The sequence below is a fragment of the Bufo bufo genome, chromosome 2 (assembly GCF_905171765.1).
Source record: "Bufo bufo chromosome 2, aBufBuf1.1, whole genome shotgun sequence".
In the NCBI taxonomy this organism is placed as follows: Eukaryota; Metazoa; Chordata; class Amphibia; order Anura; family Bufonidae; genus Bufo; species Bufo bufo.
Genome location: NC_053390.1, coordinates 494223607 through 494247092, shown reverse-complemented (window position 1 = coordinate 494247092; position 23486 = coordinate 494223607). Strand labels below are relative to the sequence as shown.

At 45.1% G+C, this 23486-nt stretch overlaps 1 protein-coding gene across 2 annotated transcripts in view; it reads right to left on the bottom strand.

Moving 5' to 3' along the window:
• ADGRL3 (adhesion G protein-coupled receptor L3) overlaps positions 1 to 23486 on the bottom strand; it is a 1148457-nt gene that overhangs the window by 993015 nt on the left and 131956 nt on the right. The window lies entirely within an intron of this gene.

Sequence of the window (23486 nt, the reverse complement as noted above, 5' to 3'; positions counted from 1 at the left end):
GACACTCAAAAGCCTGCCATCCATGGATTCTGTCAGTGTTTTGATCTGTTCACCATCAATGTTGCGTGCAGCAGCAACCACAGCCTCCCAGACACTGTTCAGAGAGGTGTACTGTTTTCCCTCCTTGTAAATCTCACATTTGATGATGGACCACAGGTTCTCAATGGGGTTCAGATCAGGTGAACAAGGAGGCCATGTCATTAGATTTTCTTCTTTTATACCCTTTCTTGCCAGCCACGCTGTGGAGTACTTGGACGCGTGTGATGGAGCATTGTCCTGCATGAAAATCATGTTTTTCTTGAAGGATGCAGACTTCTTCCTGTACCACTGCTTGAAGAAGGTGTCTTCCAGAAACTGGCAGTAGGACTGGGAGTTGAGCTTGACTCCATCCTCAACCCGAAAAGGCCCCACAAGCTCATCTTTGATGATACCAGCCCAAACCAGTACTCCACCTCCACCTTGCTGGCGTCTGAGTCGGACTGGAGCTCTCTGCCCTTTACCAATCCAGCCACGGGCCCATCCATCTGGCCCATCAAGACTCACTCTCATTTCATCAGTCCATAAAACCTTAGAAAAATCAGTCTTGAGATATTTCTTGGCCCAGTCTTGACGTTTCAGCTTGTGTGTCTTGTTCAGTGGTGGTCATCTTTCAGCCTTTCTTACCTTGGCCATGTCTCTGAGTATTGCACACCTTGTGCTTTTGGGCACTCCAGTGATGTTGCAGCTCTGAAATATGGCCAAACTAGTGGCAAGTGGCATCTTGGCAGCTGAACGCTTGACTTTTCTCAGTTCATGGGCAGTTATTTTGCGCCTTGGTTTTTCCACACGCTTCTTGCGACCCTGTTGACTATTTCGAATGAAACGCTTGATTGTTCGATGATCACGCTTCAGAAGCTTTGCAATTTTAAGAGTGCTGCATCCCTCTGCAAGATATCTCACTATTTTTGACTTTTCTGAGCCTGTCAAGTCCTTCTTTTGACCCATTTTGCCAATGGAAAGGAAGTTGCCTAATAATTATGTACACCTGATATAGGGTGTTGATGTCACTAGACCACACACCTTCTCATTACAGAGATGCACATCACCTAATATGCTTAATTGGTAGTAGGCTTTCGAGCCTATACAGCTTGGAGTAAGACAACATGCATAAAGAGGATGATGTGGTCAAAATACTAATTTGCCTAATAATTCTGTACAGGGTGTATATACTAACCTTTTATGTGGTACAGTATCAAATGTTTTGGAGAAGTTAAGATATACGACATCCATTGATTCGCTGCGGTCAAGTCTAGAACTTACCTCCTCATAGAAACTGATTAAATTAGTTTGACATGATTGTTCCCTCATGAAGCCATGCTGATAAGATAGCATCTCTTAGAAAACCTTCAAACAATTTACCCACGACAGATGTTAAACTTACCGGCCTATAGTTTCCGTGCTCAGTTTTTTTAACCTTTTTTAATATTGGCACCACATTTGCTATGCACCAATCCTGTGGAACACTCCCTGTCAATATTCAGTCCTTAAAGAGAACCTGTCAAAAACTTTATGCTGATCATAATAACGGCAGAATAAAATAGGCACAGGTGAGTTGATTTCAGCGGGCTGTCATTTAAAAGTTAAATGTAAGTGGTTGCAGAGAACCAACATCACAATCATTGCAGACTGGACCTGGAAAGGAATCACGGCCATCTGAGAAGAGTTATGGTTATTCATAATTCCTGCTCTCCCTGCGCACCTGCTAATGATTGACAGTCTTCTACCTAGTTCTCTCCCTTTGTCTCTAGGAGAGAACTGCCAACCATCAGCAGATGGGTGAGAGTGCAAGAGATTATGAATAACCATGACTCATCTCAAGTAGATTTGACTCTTTTCAAAGGCCTCGGTTGCAATGATTATGATGCTAATTCTCTGCAACCACTAACTTTTAGCTCATGAGTGACACGCTGCTGAAATCAGCATTTCTGTCACTATTTTATGCTTTCCTCAGTGAGGTCAGCATAAAGTTGATTACAGGTTACTTTTAAATATCAGAAATAAGAGTCTGGCTATGACATTACTTAATTCTCTGAGGACCCGAGGGTGTATGCCATCTGGTCCCGACGATTTGTCTAGTTTAATATTTTTAAGACGCTGCTTTACTTCTTCCTGGGTCAGACAGGACACTTTTAATGGGGAATTTACTTTTACATTCTGCATTTCATCTGACAGTTTATTTTCCTCAGTGAATACAGTGGAGAAAAAATATTTAATAGTTTTGCTTTCTCCTCATCTCTCTCTGCAACTCCCCCCTCATCTCTCTGTAAAGGGCCGACACCTTCAGATTTATACTTTTTACCATTTACATAACTGAAGAACAGTTTAGGGTGAGTTTTATTCTCTTGGCAATTAATCTCTCGGTCTCTAGTTTGGTTGATTTTACTTGTTTTTTACATATTCTATTTTTTTTCCTTGCTTCCTCACTACCCAACTGTTTTAGTGATTTAAATGCTTTATTTTCGTTATTTTTCTTGTTCCTTAACTTTTTATTCCCATAAGGTATGTACCTCTCACAATTAGATTTTAGGAATCTTTAGGATGCACTATCTTCACCTCCTATAATGTATTTTGCCTCCCTCCAGCCCCTAGTTTTAACACCCCTCCAACCTTCTAGCCATCTTCTCCCCCAAATAAGATGCACCTTCCCCATTGAGGTGCAGCCCATCCCTACGATAGAGCCTGTAGCCGACAGAAATGTTGGCCCAGTTCTCCAGGAACTCAAACCCCTCCTTCCTACACTAGTTCTTGAGCCACTTGTTAACGTCCCTAATCTCCCGCTGCCTTTCTTGTGTGGCTCGTGGTACAGGTAGTATTTCAGAAAACACTATCTTTGAGGTCTTTGCACTAAGCTTGTGACCTAAATCCATAAAATCTTTTTTTAAGATGCTCCACCTACCTCTAACTTTGTCATTGGTTCCGATATGGACCATGACTGCTAGATGTTCTCCAGCCCCTCCCAGTAATCTGTCAACCCGATCAGTGATGTGTCAAACTCGAGCGCCAGGAAGACAACACACTGTTCGACGATCCCAGTCTTTGTGAAAGATCGTCCTATCTGTACCCCTAATAATTAAGTCTCCCACTACTAGCACCTGTCTGGCCTGCCCTGCTCTCCTGCTTACTGGCGCTGACATTCCCCTGAATGGCAGAGGAAGTGTCCGGTTGCAGCAGTACTCTCCCTGAACTGATATCCCCCTCATCTGCTAACCTTGCAAACTTGTTGGGGTGTGTCAGATAAGGGCTAGCCTCCCTGGCACTCTTCTCTCTACCCCACTTTCTAACTGTTATACAGCTACCTATCTCACTTTCCTGAGCCTCCATGCTACCACCCTCCCCCACATGTACGCCTTGGAGTGCTTGCTTAGTGAACAGCAAACTCTTTTCGAAATTGTCAATGCTTCTCAGTGTTGAAATTCGCCTGGTTAGATATACGATGAGCGATTCCAAACTGACAATTTGCTCCCATTTTGAACAAAGATATGTACTCTCAAACGGCTGTTCCAGGACTGCATACATTAGACAAGATGCTTCATAGGTTGGGTATTTTTGTATGGTAATGTTAATGTGAGTCCTTACAAAGGTAGAATATTTAAAGTAGAAATACTTGAAGTGTATAAGCCATTGTCCATGAAAGCATCTGATATTTAAAAGTTGTTTGGGTTTTGGGAAAGTGACATATAAGTCAAACACATGAGATGGGTTAGTCACACTATGACTTGAAGACATAAATAAAACCAAACTGCTTCATTTCTAGACCTGGAGACATGCACAAGAAAAAAAACTCCATTCTGCTGAATTTCCTCAGAGTCAGGAACAAAGCCTCCACTTAGTGCTTCTACAAGAGACTTGCCAATAAGTGTATAAACCATTTAAAGAATTGATTTGCTTTTGCTTATCAAAGCTTAATACTTGATTCAAAATTAAAAGGGCACCAACGTTTGCAAAAGGGTATTTCCATCTTGTAAATCAATGACAGGCTAGTATCACACTACCAGTGCAGGCTGTTTCAACATAGGTAGCTCGGAATCAGACGGGTGCAGATGTATATATATATAGCCAATTGTCTGCATATTTCCAGAGACCATTATAGTTAAGGCTACTTTCACACTAGAGTTTTAGTTTTCCGGTATTGAGATCCGTCATAGGAGTTCAATACCGGAAAAAAACGCTTCAGTTTTGTCCCCATTCATTGTCAGTGGGGACAAAACTGAACTAAAAGCAGTGCTCCAAAATGCTTTCCGTTCAGTTTAGTTGCGTTCCCATACCGGAGAGCAAACCGGAACATGTTGTAGTTTGCTTTCTGTCCTGGGATGCAAAGCAAGACGGATCCAGCATGACCCCCAATGCAAGTCAATGGGGACGGATCCGTTTTCTCTGCCACAATAGAAAACGGATCCGTCCTCTATTGACTTTCAATGGAGTTCATGACGGATCAGTCTTGGCAATGTTAAAGATAATAAAACCGGATCCGTTCATAACGGATGCAGATGGTTGTATTATCAGTAATGAAAGCGTTTTTGCTGAACCCTGTGGAATCCAGTAAAAACGCCAGTGTGAAAGTAGCCTAATGTGGCTGGCAGGCATTCAGGCAGTATCCGGGAATGAGGGATCCAGTAGGCTTTTCAATGCGGGAACAGCCTGCCGAATCTTTGAATGTTAGTGTGAAACTGGCCTTGACAATAGGATGTCCTGCCTGTTTATAGAGGACATGCACCAGACATAGCTTTGAATATCTACTGCATATAAGTCCCTTCATCACAGACTCTGTAAACAAATAGACCCCCACCTTGACTCTCTAAATACAGATCACATATCAACTAAATACATACATACCCCATGACTAGATATCTGTAAATAAACATAGACCCCCTAAATCACCCCTGCCAAGATGCCATAAAACACTAGACTCCTAATTATACCAACTAAACAAAAAGAGGCCCGGCTCAGGCCCCCTAAAAAATATGAATCTAAGGCCAGACTCTGCAAATACTTACCATTTCATGTTCCTGATGCATCAACCCCAGGACACAGGGCACCCTGGAAACTTACCTGCTCTCCTACTCTCTTAAGGGAGCCTCCCAGATTTTTCTGGAGTGTTGGAAAGCATTCACTGCACCCCTTCCCCCTATCCTTTCACACGGCAGAGAGAGAGACTGCCCACTTGAATCAGTGTCAATGCTACTGTAATCACAGAGCATTATCGACTGGTATTTTCCCTTCAGCAACCCATAAACCTCTATTATTTTCCTGTTTGGATAAGATATTCAAGTAACTTAAGCTGTACCTAGCTCATTTTATGTCTATTGTAGATAGCCTTCTCTCTATCAGCTTGAAACTGGCACTGAACCCAACTATTTGGTTTGGGGTGACCTCCCGCTTGTGTTCCCATGGCAGCTGTTGGGGAGAGAAAGATGTGGAGGTTGATATTCATGATTAGTCCTTTTATTCTATTCTTTTGTTCAGATATAAAGATGAAGCAGAGATAAAAGGAACTGTGATAACACAAGTCACAGTGTTATTTCCTGACAAAAGCCATTGAAAATCATTGTAAAAATTGATTAACATTTTCTTGTCATTGTTTACTTGTACATATTAACCATTCCGTTTAGCGTAGCCAGAAGTGTCCAGCAGTAATATACTCCCCTCTCCCCGTTTAGAACACATGCATGCTCAGCCAATCCTAGCATGCTTGTGTATAGGATCTGGAGAGATAGCTGTCAGCTGACTAAGCTTTCAGCCGGCTTTAGGATATATTCACATGTGGCAGATTTGTTGAACTCTTCTGAACAGGTTTGTAGACTTCCATGTACCTATTGCTGAAACTTACTTTTATGCTGAAATGTGCAGCTGACAAGGGAACGAAGGTAATCAACAGCATAGGGCACCCATTTTTAAAACATTTTTAGACTACAATTAATTGTAATTAAATTAGACTAGGTGAGCCCCACATTTTTTCTTTTCAAAACTAGAAAAAAGGTATACCGTATATACTAGAGTATAAGCCGACCCGAATATAAGCCGAGGCCCCTAATTTTACCCCAAAAAAATGGGAAAAATTATTTACTCGAGTATAAGACTAGGGTGGGAAATGCAGCTATAATGCAGAGTGTATGTGTATATAATGCACACACTCTACATTATATACACACATCTGCAAGAGGGTGACTCAGATTGATGGGAGTCTGACTCTGACTCCCTGTATTTAATGCAGAGTGTGTGCATTATATACACACACACTCTGCATTAAATACAGGGAGCCATCCACAGATCTCCCCTCCCCTAAACAGTGCCATCCACAGATCCCCCCCCTAAACAGTGCCATCCACAGATCCCCCCTCCCCTAAACAGTGCCATGATGGGACTGTTTAGGGGAGGGGGGATCTGTGGATGGCACTGTTTAGGGGGGATCTGTGGATGGAACTGTTTAGGGGGGAGATCTGTGGATGGCACTGTTTAGGGGAGGGGGGATCTGTGGATGGCACTGTAGGGGGATCTGTGGATGGCACCGCCTCCCCGACGCTAGTATATTTATAAACTAATCAGTAACTACTTTAACTTTAATCATTGCTCATTGCTGAGCTCTTTACTTGGATTATTTCAATATCTTACTTTGTCTTAGCTCCGGTAATAGCAGGCAGTGCGGGGGGCGGCGCTCACTCACTGACGTCACGCGCCTGCTCCTTCCACTAGGCGGCGCAGGCGCGTGACGTCAGTGAGTGAGCGCCGCTCCCCGCACTGCCTGCTATTACCGGAGCTAAGACAAAGTAAGATATCCAAATAAATAATCCAGGGCTTTACTCATTATCTCCTGACGTAGGGGCCCGGTCGCAATTGCGACCGCTGCGACCCCTATAGCTACGCCACTGTTGGTCTGTATTATGGCAATGTAAGTTGCCATAATACAGACCTAGACTCGAGTATAAGACGAGGGGGCTTTTTGAGCACAAAAATATGTGCCAAAAAACTCGTCTTAGGCCTCCTGCACACGAACGTATTTTTTTGCGGTCCGCAAAAACGGGTTCCGTTTTTCCGTGATCCGTGACCGTTTTTTCGTCCGTGGGTCTTCCTTGATTTTTGGAGGATCCACGGACATGAAAAAAAAGTAGTTTTGGTGTCCGCCTGGCCGTGCGGAGCCAAACGGATCCGTCCTGAATTACAATGCAAGTCAATGGGGACGGATCCGTTTGACGTTGACACAATATGGTGCCATTTCAAAGGATCAGTCCCCCATTGACTTTCAATGTAAAGTCAGGAGTCCCTTTTATACCATCGGATCGGAGTTTTCTCCAATCCGATGGTATATTTTAACTTGAAGCGTCCCCATCACCATGGGAACGCCCCTATGTTAGAATATACTGTCGGATATGAGTTAGATCGTGAAACCTCATTTCCGACAGTATATTCTAACACAGAGGCGTTCCCATGGTGATGTGGACGCTTCTAGTTAGAATATACTACAAACTGTGTACATGACTGCCCCCTGCTGCCTAGCAGCATCCGATCTCTTACAGGGGGCCGTGATCAGCACAATTAACCCCTCAAGTGCCGCACCTGAAGGGGTTAATTGTACTATCATATCCCCCTGTAAGAGATCAGGGCTGCCAGGCAGCAGGGGGCAGACCCCCCCCCTCCCCAGTTTGAATATCTATTGTAATAAATCGTTGGTGGCACAGTGTGCGCCCCCCATCGCCCCCCCCCCCTCCCTCTATAGCATTAACAACATTGGTGGCCAGTGTGCGCCCCCCCGCCCCCCCCCCCTTCCTCCCTCTATTGTAATAAATCGTTGGTGGCACAGTGTGCGCCCCCCATCACCCCCCCCCCCCCTCCCTCTATAGCATTAACAACATTGGTGGCCAGTGTGCGGCCTCCCATCTCCCCCCCCGATCATTGGTGGCAGCGGGTCACTAGCAAAGATTCATACTTACCTGGGATCTGCGATGTTCGTGTCCGGCCGGGAGCTCCTCCTACTGGTAAGTGACAGTTCATTTAGCAATGCGCCGCACAGACCTGAGGCTGTCACTTACCAGTAGGTGGAGCTCCCGGCCGGACACGAACATCGCAGCAGCAGCCAGCAGCAGGTAAGTATGAATCTTCTACTATTGTACTATTGCTAAGTAACTATGGCAATCAGGACTGTAGTAGCGTCCCGGTTGCCATGGTTACCGATCGGAGCCCCAGCGATTAAACTGGGACTCCGATCGGAACTCCGCTGCCACCAATGATGATGGGGGGGGGGGGGGAGATGGGAGGCCGCACACTGGCCACCAATGTTGTTAATGCTATAGAGGGAGGGGGGGGGCCGATGGGGGGCGCACACTGTGCCACCAACGAATTATTACAATAGAGGGAGGGAGGGGGGGGGGCGCACACTGTGCCACCAACGAATAATTACAATAGAGGGGGGGGGCCGCACTGGCCATCAATGATATTCAAACTGGGGAGGGGGGGGGGGGGTCTGCCCCCTGCTGCCTGGCAGCCCTGATCTCTTACAGGGGGATATGATAGTACAATTAACCCTTTCAGGTGCCGCACCTGAAGGGGTTAATTGTGCTGATCACGGCCCCCTGTAAGAGATCGGGTGCTGCCAGGCAGCAGGGGGCAGTCTTGTACAAAGTTTGTAGTGTATTCTAACTAGAAGCGTCCCCATCACCATGGGAACGCTTCTGTGTTAGAATATACTGTCGGTTCTGAGTTTTCACGAAGTGAAAACTCAGCTTTGAAAAAGCTTTATGCAGACGGATCTTCGGATCCGTCTGTATAAAAAGTAACCTACGGCCACGGATCACGGACACGGATGCCAATCTTGTGTGCATCCGTGTTCTTTCACGGACCCATTGACTTGAATGGGTCCGTGAACCGTTGGCCGTGAAAAAAATAGGACAGGTCTTATTTTTTTCACGGCCATGAAACACGGATCACGGATGCGGCTGCAAAACGGTGCATTTTCCGTTTTTTCCACGGACCCATTGAAAGTCAATGGGTCCGCGAAAAAAAACGGAGAACGGCACAACGGCCACGGGTGCACACAACGGTCGTGTGCAGGAGGCCTTATACTCGAGTATATACGGTATACAATGTGGCTTTTTTTCACACAAGTCCTAAAAGTAGATAAAGATAACCAAATCAAAGTAGTCAAAAATATTATACTTTGTCATTTATTTAAAGGGGTTGGCCACTCTCCAAGTATTTGCTAATACTGTGTCAGAGGCAGGGAAAAAGGTAATTTCCTAATATATGTCTTTAAGCAGATCTGCCAGTCTTTTCTATTATCTGAAGCGACCTCCCCTGAGCCCGCTTTGCCCTGCAGCCGAATCCGTCCATGGCTGCACGCGACATGGAGGAGCTTCACAACAAACTCGTCCATGCCAGATGATCTGTGCAGTCTATCTGCGCCTGTAAGAGCAGAGCATGTACAGTCTGCTCCCATCACTGGTGCCCTCCGAGTGTGAAAGAAATCAGCAGTTAATGAAGGAGGATCTGCTTCCCTGAAGTTCCCTGCCATAACACCCTCCTGAGCCCCTGCATACAGTAGGCATTTGAAAGATTTTTTTTCTGGTCGCTGTCCCGCCCGAAAATGGACAGGGCAAACGAAAAGTGGGCGGATCCTAGATTTTAGCAACTATATATGTTGGTAAGGCTGATTAGTCAGCCTGCATTTGTGGTCATGGCGGAGGCCCTTCATATACGAGCCACAGCCTCACTCACAGGCGTGGGTTCTCAGGGGCACAGCTGCCGCTGGGTGTCATTAGCAAACTAGCTTCTCTGGTGGTAGGATTCTTTCTTTGCAGCATGGAGCTTGTTGTTTTGCTCTCTGCTACCGTAGCATACACGCGCCATACTACGTAAGTAGGTTGGGCCGGGGCCGTCTCTCCAGGCTGGTCGGAACCAACTTTGCTAGCGAACGGGAGGCTTCGCCTCAGAATCTGCTACCTCAGGTTTGCTCGTTGGGGCTAAATACTTCTATTTCTTTTCAACTTTGTTTGTTGGTAATAGGAGTTAGTTCCTATAAATCTTACAAGTTTCACTTCGCTTTGTTAGTCTTGTATGAAAAGTTACTTCAGCCGGTTTGCTGTAAAGGAAGAGTTACCTAGGCTGCACGCGACGTCATGTTTGGAGATCGGACGCAGCGTTTAGGCCTCTTGCTGTAGCTGTTCCTTGCCACGTGTCTCCCCCTCCCCCTTCTTATGCCTACTATTGCACCATGCTTCATACGACTCCACCCCCAGATGCATCCGCACGTCTTTACTGTCCAGCACTTTCCTACTCTGCTCATTCCCAGACCAGCCTTTCGCTCTAGATCCCTGACGCCTTGCAGTTGGCTTGGGGATTAGTTTGCACATGCCATTCGAGTTCCTTTTCTACCCTACTTGGCTTGGTTTTTGACCACTTATAGGCCTACCCATGATCATGGCTTAGGGCACACAACAAGCCATTTAGTCAGATTAGCTAAGACACGCCTAGCTGGGTTAGGTTGTTCCCGTTGTTTCTCTCCCTAGGGTTCTTCGGATATCTCTTGGCCGTAACCATGACCACAAATATATATATTTATATATATGTAATGAATGGCAGCACCAACCTTTGAGAATGGAAAATAGGGTGCAAGCTCCAATGGGAAAAGCGTCCCTGGATAATATAAAATAAAAAGTAGAGCAGCACTCCGGTGTGGTGAAAAAAAAGAAAACTATTTATTCACCCAGCAGTGACGCAACGTTTCGGCTCCAACATGAAGCCTTTCTCAAGCCCAGGCTTCATGTTGGAGCCGAAACGTTGCGTCACTACTGGGTGAATAAATAGTTTTCTTTTTTTCACCACACCGGAGTGCTGCTCTACTTTTTATTTTAAATATATATATATATATATATATATACTGCTCAAAAAAATAAAGGGAACACTTAAACAACACAATGTAACTCCAAGTCAATCACACTTCTGTGAAATCAAACTGTCCACTTAGGAAGCAACACTGAGTGACAATCAATTTCACATGCTGTTGTGCAAATGGGATAGACAACAGGTGGAAATTATAGGCAATTAGCAAGACACCCCCAATAAAAGAGTGTTTCTGCAGGTGGTGACCACAGACCACTTCTCAGTTCCTATGCTTCCTGGCTGATGTTTTGGTCACTTTTGAATGCTGGCGGTGCTTTCACTCTAGTGGTAGCATGAGACGGAGTCTACAACCAACACAAGTGGCTCAGGTAGTGCAGCTTATCCAGGATACAGCCGTCCACAAGCGCTTCGATCGGATTGAGTTCCTCTAGAGCGCTATACAAGGACTTAGTAAAATAACATAACATATCATAACATCAATGCGAGCTGTGGCAAGAAGGTTTGCTGTGTCTGTCAGCGTAGTGTCCAGAGCATGGAGGCGCTACCAGGAGACAGGCCAGTACATCAGGAGACGTGGAGGAGGCCGTAGGAGGGCAACAACCCAGCAGTAGGACCGCTACCTCCGCCTTTGTGCAAGGAGGAACAGGAGGAGCACTGCCAGAGCCCTGCAAAATGACCTCCAGCAGGCCACAAATGTGCATGTGTCTGCTCAAACGGTCAGAAACAGACTCCATGAGGGTGATATGAGGGCCCGACGTCCACAGGTGGGGGTTGAGCTTACAGCCCAACACCATGCAGGACGTTTGGCATTTGCCAGAGAACACCAAGATTGGCAAATTCGCCACTGGCGCCCTGTGCTCTTCACAGATGAAAGCAGGTTCACACTGAGCACGTGACAGACGTGACAGAGTCTGGAGACGCCGTGGAGAACGTTTTGCTGCCTGCAACATCCTCCAGCATGATCGGTTTGGCATTGGGTCAGTAATGGTGTGGGGTGGCATTTCTTTGGAGGGCCGCACAGCCCTCCATGTGCTCGCCAGAGGTAGCCTGACTGCCATTAGGTACCGAGATGAGATCCTCAGACCCCTTGTGAGACCATATGCTGGTGCGGTTGGCCCTGGGTTCCTCCTAATGCAAGACAATGCTAGACCTCATGTGGCTGGAGTGTGTCAGCAGTTCCTGCAAGACGAAGGCATTGATGCTATGGACTGGCCTGCCCTTTCCCCAGACCTGAATCCAATTGAGCACATCTGGGAGATCATGTCTTGCTCTATCCACCAACGTCACGTTGCACCACAGACTGTCCAGGAGTTGGCAGATGCTTTAGTCCAGGTCTGGGAGGAGATCCCTCAGGAGACCGTCTGCCACCTCATCAGGAGCATGCACAGGCGTTGTAGGGAGGTCATACAGGCACAGGGAGGCCACACACACTACTGAGCCTCATTTTGACTTGTTTTAAGGACATTACATCAAAAGTTGGATCAGCCTGTAGTGTGTTTTTCCACTTTCATTTTGAGTGCGACTCCAAATCCAGACCTCCATGGGTTAAAAAATTTGATTTCCATTTTTTTATTTTTGTGTGATTTTGTTGGCAGCACATTCAACTATGTAAAGAACAAAGTATTTCAGAAGAATATTTAATTAATTCAGATCTAGGATGTGTTATTTTTGTGTTCCCTTTATTTTTTTGAGCAGTGTATATATATATATAAAAAAATGATTGAGTATGTATGTGTATATATATATATATATATATATATATATATATACACACACACACACACACACCAAAAGAATTATTAGGAATACCATACTAATATGGTGTTGGGCCCCCTTTTGCCTTCAGAACTGCCTTAATTCTACGTGGCATTGATTCAACAAGGTGCTGATAGCATTCTTTAGAAATGTTGGCCCATATTGATAGGATAGCATCTTGCAGTTGATGGAGATTTGAGGGATGCACATCCAGGGCACAAAGCTCCCGTTCCACGACATCCCAAAGATGCTCTATTGGGTTGAGATCTGGTGACTGTGGGGGCCATTTTAGTACAGTGAACTCATTGTCATGTTCAAGAAACCAATTTGAAATGATTGGAGCTTTGTGACATGGTGCATTATCCTGCTGGAAGTAGCCATCAGAGGATGGATACATGTTCTCATTCTGTTTACGCCAAATTCGGACTCTACCATTTGAATGTCTCAACAGAAATCGAGACTCATCAGACCAGGCAACATTTTTCCAGTCTTCAACAGTCCAATTTTGGTGAGCTCGTGCAAATTGTAGCCTCTTTTTCCTATTTGTAGTGGAGATGAGTGGTACCCGGTGGGGTCTTCTGCTGTTGTAGCCCATCCGCCTCAAGGTTGTGCATGTTGTGGCTTCACAAATGCTTTGCTGCACACCTCGGTTGTAACGAGTGGTTATTTCAGTCAACGTTGCTCTTCTATTCAGTCGGCCCATTCTCCTCTGACCTCTAGCATCCACAAGGCATTTTTGCCCACAGGACTGCCGCATACTGGATGTTTTTCCCTTTTCACACCACTCTTTGTAAACCCTAGAAATGGTTGTGCGTGAAAATCCCAGTAACTGAGCAGATTGTGAAATACTCAGACCGGCCCGTCTGGCACCAACAACCATGCCACGCTCAAAATTGCTTAAATTACCTTTCTTTCCCATTCTGACATTCAGTTTGGAGTTCAGGAGATTGTCTTGACCAGGACCACACCCCTAAATGCATTGAAGCAACTGCCATGTGATTGGTTGACTAGATAATTGCATTAATGAGAAATAGAACAGGTGTTCCTAATAATTCTTTAGGTGAGTGTGTATATATATATATATATATATGTATATATATATATATATATATAAAAAATAAATACACCGCAGCACATCCAATGGTGAAAAAATCAGTGGGATCCTTTATTCACCCATGCAACGTTTCGGTCCACTTGCTGGGACCATTTTCAAGCAATGCATCATAGACAACTGTGAATTTTTATGTGGTCGTGTCAAATGAACATACTTAACCACTTGCCGCAACTGTAACGCCGAAAGGCGTCATCTCGCGTGAGCCGAGATTTCCTGTGAACGCGCGCACACAGGCGCGCGCGCTCACAGGAACGTAAGGTAAGAGAGTGGATCTCCAGCCTGCAAGCGGCGATCGTTCGCTGGCAGGCTGGAGATGTGTTTTTTTTAACCCCTGAAAGGTATATCAGACGCTGTTCTGATAACAGCGTCTAATATACCTGCTACCTGGTCCTCTGGTGGTCCCCTTTGTTTGGATCGACCACCAGAGGACACAGGTAGCTCAGTAATATGTTGCACCAAGCACCACTACACTACACCCCCCCCCTGTCACTTATTAACCCCTTATTCACCCTTGATCACCCCTGATCACCCCATATAGACTCCCTGATCACCCCCCTGTCATTGATTACCCCCTTGTCATTGATTACCCCCTTGTAAAGCTCTATTCAGACGTCCGCATGATTTTTACGGATCCACTGATGGAACGGATCCGCAAAACGCATACAAACGTCTGAATGGAGCCTTACAGGGGCGTGATCAATGACTGTGGTGATCACCCCATATAGACTCCCTGATCACCCCCCTGTCATTGATTACCCCCCTGTCATTGATCACCCCCCTGTAAAGCTCCATTCAGACGTCCGCATGATTTTTACGGATCCACTGATAGATGGATCGGATCCGCAAAACGCATACGGACGTCTGAATGGAGCCTTACAGGGGCGTGATCAATGACTGTGGTGATCACCCCATATAGACTCCCTGATCACCCCCCTGTCATTGATTACCCCCCTGTCATTGATCACCCCCCTGTAAAGCTCCATTCAGACGTCCGCATGATTTTTACGGATCCACTGATAGATGGATCGGATCCGCAAAACGCATATGGACGTCTGAATGGAGCCTTACAGGGGCGTGATCAATGACTGTTGTGATCACCCCATATAGACTCCCTGATCACCCCCCTGTCATTGATTACCCCCCTGTAAAGCTCCATTCAGATCTCCGCATGATTTTTACGGATCCACTGATAGATGGATCGGATCCGCAAAACGCATACGGACGTCTGAATGGAGCCTTACAGGGGCGTGATCAATGACTGTGGTAATCACCCCATATAGACTCCCTGATCACCCCCCTGTCATTGATTACCCCCCTGTCATTGATCACCCCCCTGTAAAGCTCCATTCAGATGTCCGCATGATTTTTACGGATCTACTGATAGATGGATCGGATCCGCAAAACGCATACGGATGTCTGAATGGAGCCTTACAGGGGCGTGATCAATGACTGTGGTGATCACCCCATATAGACTCCCTGATCACCCCCCTGTCATTGATTACCCCCCTGTCATTGATCACCCCCCTGTAAAGCTCCATTCAGACGTCCGCATGATTTTTACGGATCCACTGATAGATGGATCGGATCCGCAAAACGCATACGGACGTCTGAATGGAGCCTTACAGGGGCGTGATCAATGACTGTGGTGATCACCAAATATAGACTCCCTGATCACCCCCCTGTCATTGATTACCCCCCTGTCACTGATCACCCCCCTGTAAAGCTCCATTCAGACGTCCGCATGATTTTTACAGATCCACTGATAGATGGATCGGATCCGCAAAACGCATATGGACGTCTGAATGGAGCCTTACAGGGGCGTGATCAATGACTGTGGTGATCACCCCATATAGACTCCCTGATCACCCCCCTGTCATTGATTACCCCCCTGTAAAGCTCTATTCAGATGTCCGCATGATTTTTACGGATCCACTGATAGATGGATCGGATCCGCAAAACGCATACGGACGTCTGAATGGAGCCTTACAGGGGCGTGATCAATGACTGTGGTAATCACCCCATATAGACTCCCTGATCACCCCCCTGTCATTGATTACCCCCCTGTCATTGATCACCCCCCTGTAAAGCTCCATTCAGACGTCCGCATGATTTTTACGGATCCACTGATAGATGGATCGGATCCGCAAAACGCATACGGACGTCTGAATGGAGCCTTACAGGGGCGTGATCAATGACTGTGGTGATCACCAAATATAGACTCCCTGATCACCCCCCTGTCATTGATTACCCCCCTGTCACTGATCACCCCCCTGTAAAGCTCCATTCAGACGTCCACATGATTTTTACAGATCCACTGATAGATGGATCGGATCCGCAAAACGCATATGGACGTCTGAATGGAGCCTTACAGGGGCGTGATCAATGACTGTGGTGATCACCCCATATAGACTCCCTGATCACCCCCCTGTCATTGATTACCCCCCTGTAAAGCTCCATTCAGATGTCCGCATGATTTTTACGGATCCACTGATAGATGGATCGGATCCGCAAAACGCATACGGACGTCTGAATGGAGCCTTACAGGGGCGTGATCAATGACTGTGGTGATCACCCCATATAGACTCCCTGATCACCCCCCCTGTCATTGATTACCCCCCTGTCATTGATCACCCCCCTGTAAAGCTCCAGTCAGACGTCCGCATGATTTTTACGGATCCACTGATAGATGGATCGGATCCGCAAAACACATACAGGCGTCTCCCTGGAGCCTTCCAGGGGGGTTGATCACCCCATATAGACTCCCTGATCACCCCCCTGTCATTGATCACCCCCCTGTCATTGATCAACCCCCCTGTCATTGATCAACCCCCCTGTCAGGCTGCATTCAGATGTCCGTATGATTTTTACGGATCCACGGATACATGGATCGGATCCGCAAAACACATACGGACATCTGAATGGAGCCTTATAGGGGGGTGATCAATGACAGGGGGGTGATCACCCCATATAGACTCCCTGATCACCCCCTGTCATTGATCACCCCCCTATCATTGATCACCCCCCTGTCATTGATCACCCCCCTGTAAGGCTCCATTCAGACATTTTTTTGGCCCAAGTTAGCGGAAATTATTTTTTTTTTCTTACAAAGTCTCATATTCCACTAACTTGTGTCAAAAAATAAAATCTCACATGAACTCACCATACCCCTCACGGAATCCAAATGCGTAAAAATTTTTAGAGATTTATATTCCAGACTTCTTCTCAGGCTTTAGGGCCCCTAGAATGCCAGGGCAGTATAAATACCCCACATGTGACCCCATTTCGGAAAGAAGACACCCCAAGGTATTCCGTGAGGGGCATATTGAGTCCATGAACGATTGAAATTTTTGTCCCAAGTTAGCGGAAAGGGAGACTTTGTGAGAAAAAAAATAAATAAAATCAGTTTCCGCTAACTTGTGCCAAAAAAAAAAAAATTCGATGAACTCGCCATGCCCCTCATTGAATACCTTGGGGTGCCTTCTTTCCAAAATGGGGTCACATGTGGGGTATTTATACTGCCCTGGCATTCTAGGGGCCCTAAAGCGTGAGAAGAAGTCTGGGATCCAAATGTCTAAAAATGCCCCCATAAAAGGAATGTGGGCCCCTTTGCGCATCTAGGCTGCAAAAAAGTGTCACACATCTGGTATCGCCGTACTCAGGAGAAGTTGGGCAATGTGTTTTGGGGGGTCTTTTTACATATACCCATGCTGGGTGAGATAAATATCTTGGTCAAATGCCAACTTTGTATAAAAAAATGGGAAAAGTTGTCTTTTGCTGAGATATTTCTCTCACCCAGCATGAGTATATGTAAAAAGACACCCCAAAACACATTGCCCAACTTCTCCTGAATACGGCGATACCACGTGTGACACTTTTTTGCAGCCTAGGTGGGAAAAGGGGCCCACATTCCAAAGAGCACCTTTAGGATTTCACAGGTCATTTACCTACGTACCACACATTAGGGCCCCTGGAAAATGTCAGGGCATTATAACTACCCCACAAGTGACCCCATTTTGGAAAGAAGACACCCCAAGGTATTCCGTGAGGGGCATGGCGAGTTCCTAGAATTTTATATTTTTTGTCACAAGTTAGCGGAAAATGATGATTTTTATTTTTTTTTCCTTACAAAGTCTCATATTCCACTAACTTGTGACAAAAAATAAAAACTTCCATGAACTCACTATGCCCATCACGAAATACCTGGGGGTGTCTTCTTTCCAAAATGGGGTCACTTGTGGGGTAGTTATAGTGCCCTGGCATTCTAGGGGCCCAAATGTGTGGTAAGAAGTTTGAAATCAAAATGTGTAAAAAATGACCAGTGAAATTCGAAAGGTGCTCTTTGGAATATGGGCCCCTTTGCCCACCTAGGCTGCAAAAAAGTGTCACACATCTGGTATCTCCGTACTCAGGAGAAGTTGGGGAATGTGTTTTGGGGTGTCATTTTACATATACCCATGCTGGGTGAGAGAAATATCTTGGCAAAAGACAACTTTTCCCATTTTTTTATACAAAGTTGGCATTTGACCAAGATATTTATCTCACCCAGCATGGGTATATGTAAAATGACACCCCAAAACACATTCCCCAACTTCTCCTGAGTACGGCGATACCACATGTGTGGCACTTTTTTGCAGCCTAGGTGGGCAAAGGGGCCCATATTCCAAAGAGCACCTTTCGGATTTCACTGGTCATTTTTTACAGAATTTGATTTCAAACTCCTTACCACACATTTGGGCCCCTAGAATGCCAGGGCAGTATAACTACCCCACAAGTGACCGCATTTTGGAAAGAAGACACCCCAAGGTATTCGCTGATGGGCATAGTGAGTTCATGGAAGTTTTTATTTTTTGTCACAAGTTAGTGGAATATGAGACTTTGTAAGAAAAAAAAAAAAAATCATCATTTTCCGCTAACTTGTGACAAAAAATAAAAAGTTCTATGAACTCACTATGCCCATCAGCAAATACCTTAGGGTGTCTACTTTCCGAAATAGGGTCATTTGTGGGGTGTTTGTACTGTCTGGGCATTGTAGAACCTCAGGAAACATGACAGGTGCTCAGAAAGTCAGAGCTGCTTCAAAAAGCGGAAATTCACATTTTTGTTACCATAGTTTGTAAACACTATAACTTTTACCCAAACCATTTTTTTTTTTTACCCGAACATTTTTTTTTTTATCAAAGACATGTAGAACAATAAATTTAGAGAAAAATTTATATATGGATGTCGTTTTTTTTGCAAAATTTTGCAACTGAAAGTGAAAAATGTCATTTTTTTGCAAAAAAAATCGTTAAATTTCGATTAATAACAAAAAAAGTAAAAATGTCAGCAGCAATGAAATACCACCAAATGAAAGCGCTCTTAGTGAGAAGAAAAGGAGGTAAAATTCATTTGGGTGGTAAGTTGCATGACCGAGCAATAAACCGCTAAAGTTGTGGAGTGCCGATTTGTAAAAAAGGGCCTGGTCTTTAGGTGGGTATAAACCTGTGGTCCTTAAGTGGTTAAGTGGTACTTAACAATACTGTTCAAAATAAATTACAAAACATTTCATGTGCATGGTCCCCTCCTTCTCCGCTCGCATATTCCGGATGACAGTGCATCGTAAGTTAGCACGTCACTCGGCGATGTACCCTGGGTAGATCATCCTGAATTATTTAGCCTTTACACATTGCTCTGACGTATGTACCTGTATTAAGCGTTCTACTTATGCTACCTTTGATGCGAGGTGTCATGTGATGTATCACTTGAGATCATGTGATCGCTTCTCCAGTGTCGTCATGGACATGCGCAGTTTCAGTTCCGGGACGCCATATCAATGTGGCACACTTCGCAATCCTGTATCCACCTACCATTGAGCTTGCCTGATTCCATGCCCGGCCCTCCTACGGTGTTACACACACAGGTGACAGTTATTCACTGTTGATTATCACTTGTGTAAAATATGTATATGTTTTATGAATCAGCAGACTTGTATGTTTGAGCGATATGAATTTATGTATCTAATTACATCGCCTTCTGAGTATTGTTTTGATATATGCACAGTATTGTTAAGTACCACTTAAGTATGTTAATTTGACACGACCACATAAAAATTCACAGTTGTCTATGATGCATTGCTTGAAAATGGTCCCAGCAAGTGGACCGAAATGTCGCATGGGTGAATAAAGGATCCCACTGATTTTTTCACCATTGGATGTGCTGCGGTGTATTTATTTTTTCTGGATTTAACACTTTGGTAAAGTGCTAACACCGCTGGCACCCACCACTTGTTACAAGGTGTGCTGCCCTGAACTGAAAAAAAGTGGGTGCTATGTCCCTGGGCATAAGCTCAATGCCAAATGTAAAAGATGAAAAATGGAACAGCACTCCAAAAACAACCGTCGTTTTATTCACCCATGAGGCAAAATGGCAACGTTTCGGTGGAGCCGAAACGTTGCTATTCATAAAACCATTTGTGCTAGTAGAACCCTGTAAACACATGCAGTAAAATCTGTAGTCAATACCTATTAATATGCAGATTTTACAGTGGACTTTATCTTTTACAACAAAAGTTGAAATCTATGATAAAAACCTGAACGAATCCAATGCAAAACAGTGCATGCTGCAGATTTTAAAGGTTTACTGTACATTCAGTATTATAATGGACATATAAGGACATATCAAAAGTTTTGATCGTTGGTGGACTGAGTGCTGACACCCCTACCAATCTCTAGAACAAGGGGAAAGAAGCAGGCACATAGCACGCTCTCCCTGCACGAGACAGGAGCAAGAAAGGCCTATAGACGAGTCAGTCTCCCTTCCTGTCCTGCAGCAATCACAGAGAACACACTCAGCAACACTTCTGTCCTTTTGTTCTAGAGATCAGCGCTCAATATGTTTTGGATCCGTGTGTGAACAGGTGTCGACGATGACAGAATTCACAAGATTCAGTAGTTTAAAAAGTCCAATACAATATAATGGCATCCAAGTAACGCTACTTTCACATCTGTGCTTTCCCCTTTCCGCTATTGAAATCCGTCATAGGATCTCTATAGCGGGGAGAAACGCTTTCGTTTTGTCCCCAGTCATTGTCAATGGGGACAAAACTGAACTGAATGAAACGGAATGCATCAGAATGCATTCCGTTCCATTTGGTTGCATCTCCATCGCGGACAGAATAACGCTGCAAGCAGCATTTTTCTGTCCTCGATGTGGTACGGAGCAAGACGGATCCATCATGACTCGCAATGTAAGTCAATGAGGACGGATCCGTTTTCTCTGACACAATAGAAAACAGATCCGTCCTGTCATGGCTATTTTAAAGATAATACAACTGGATCCATTCATAACGGATGCAGACAGTTGTATTATCATGACGGAAGCTTTTTTGCTGATCCATGATGGATCCAGCAAAAACGCTGGTGTGACAGTAGCCTTAAGGCCTCTTTCACACGGGCGTTGCGGATTGGGGCCGGATGCGTTCAGGGTGCGTTCAGTGAAACTCGCACTATTTTGCCAGCAAGTTCAGTCAGTTTTGTCTGCGATTGCCTTCAGTTGTTCAGTTTTTTCCGCGCAGGTGCAATGCATTTTGATGCGTTTTTCACGCGCGTGATAAAAAACTGAAGGTTTACAAACAACATCTCTCAGCAACCATCAGTGAAAAACGCATCGCACCCGCACTTGGTTCCGGATGCAATGCGTTTTTCACGCAGCCCCATTCACTTCTATGGGGCCAGGGCTGCGTGAAAAACGCAGAATATAGAACATGCTGCAATTTTCACGCAACGCAGAACTGATGCGTGAAAAACAACGCTCATGTATGGCCAAAAGTTTTGAGAATGACACAAATATTAGTTTTCACAAAGTTTGCTGCTAAACTGCTTTTAGATCTTTGTTTCAGTTGTTTCTGTGATGTAGTGAAATATAATTACACGCACTTCATACGTTTCAAAGGCTTTTATCGACAATTACATGACATTTATGCAAAGAGTCAGTATTTGCAGTGTTGGCCCTTCTTTTTCAGGACCTCTGCAATTCGACTGGGCATGCTCTCAATCAACTTCTGGGCCAATTCCTGACTCATAGCAACCCATTATTTCATAATCACTTCTTGGAGTTTGTCAGAATTAGTGGGTTTTTGTTTGTCCACCCGCCTCTTGAGGATTGACCACAAGTTCTCAATGGGATTAAGATCTGGGGAGTTTCCAGGCCATGGACCCAAAATGTCAACGTTTTGGTCCCCGAGCCACTTAGTTATCACTTTTGCCTTATGGCACGGTGCTCCATCGTGCTGGAAAATGTATTGTTCTTCACCAAACTGTTGTTGGATTGTTAGAAGAAGTTGCTGTTGGAGGGTGTTTTGGTACCATTCTTTATTCATGGCTGTGTTTTTGGGCAAAATTGTGAGTGAGCCCACTCCCTTGGATGAGAAGCAACCCCACACATGAATGGTCTCAGGATGCTTTACTGTTGGCATGACACAGGACTGATGGTAGCGCTCACCTTTTCTTCTCCGGACAAGCCTTAATCCAGATGCCCCAAACAATCGGAAAGAGGCTTCATCGGAGAATATGACTTTGCCCCAGTCCTCAGCAGTCCATTCACCATACTTTCTGCAGAAGATCAATCTGTCCCTGATGTTTTTTTTGGAGAGAAGTGGCTTCTTTGCTGCCCTTCTTGACACCAGGCCATCTTCCAAAAGTCTTCGCCTCATTGTGCGTGCAGATGCGCTCACACCTGCCTGCTGCCATTCCTGAGCAAGCTCTGTACTGGTGGCACTCCGATCCCGCAGCTGAATCATCTTTAGGAGACGATCCTGGCGCTTGCTGGACTTTCTTGGACGCCCTGAAGCCTTCTTAACAAGAATTGAACCTCTTTACTTGAAGTTCTTGATGATTCTATAAATTGTTGATTGAGGTGCAATCTTAGTAGCCACAATATCCTTGCCTGTGAAGCCATTTTTATGCAACGCAATGATGGCTGCACGCGTTTCTTTAAAGGTCACCATGGTTAACAATGGAAGAACAATGATTTCAAGCATCACCCTCCTTTTAACATGTCAAGTCTGCCATTTTAACCCAATCAGCCTGACATAATGATCTCCAGCCTTGTGCTCGTCAACATTCTCATCTTAGTTAACAAGACGATTACTGAAATGATCTCAGCAGGTCCTTTAATGACAGCAATAGAATGCAGTGGAAAGGTTTTTTTGGGATTAAGTTAATTTTCATGGCAAAGAAGGACTATGCAATTCATCTGATCACTCTTCATAACATTCTGGAGTATATGCAAATTGCTATTATAAAAACTTAAGTAGCAACTTTTCCAATTTCTAATATTTTTGTCATTCTCAAAACTTTTGGCCACGACTGTACACAGACCCATTGAAATGAATGGGTCAGGATTCAGTGCGGGTGCTATGCGTTCACATCACGCATTGCACCAGCGCGGAAAACTCGCTCGTGTGAAAGGGGCCTAAGTGTTCACTTGTATGACTCCACAGCAAATTAACTATAAATAGCATTATAAAATGGTTGGCTGTCTGGGTGCTATATAAACTGAATCGTCACCTCACTTGGTAAACATGATCAGGGTCTCCTCAGCCAGCAGGTCATGCAGATTTTAGGATCCGACACTGACAGAGCACTTGAGCCCTGTATTTATCCCCACAGTAATAAGCCCAGCAGCTACACCTTAGTTTGCCTCAGGCTTGGGGAAAGTGGTGTATTGGAGTGGGGGAGGGAATGGCAGATCTCTCTACCAACCCACCCAC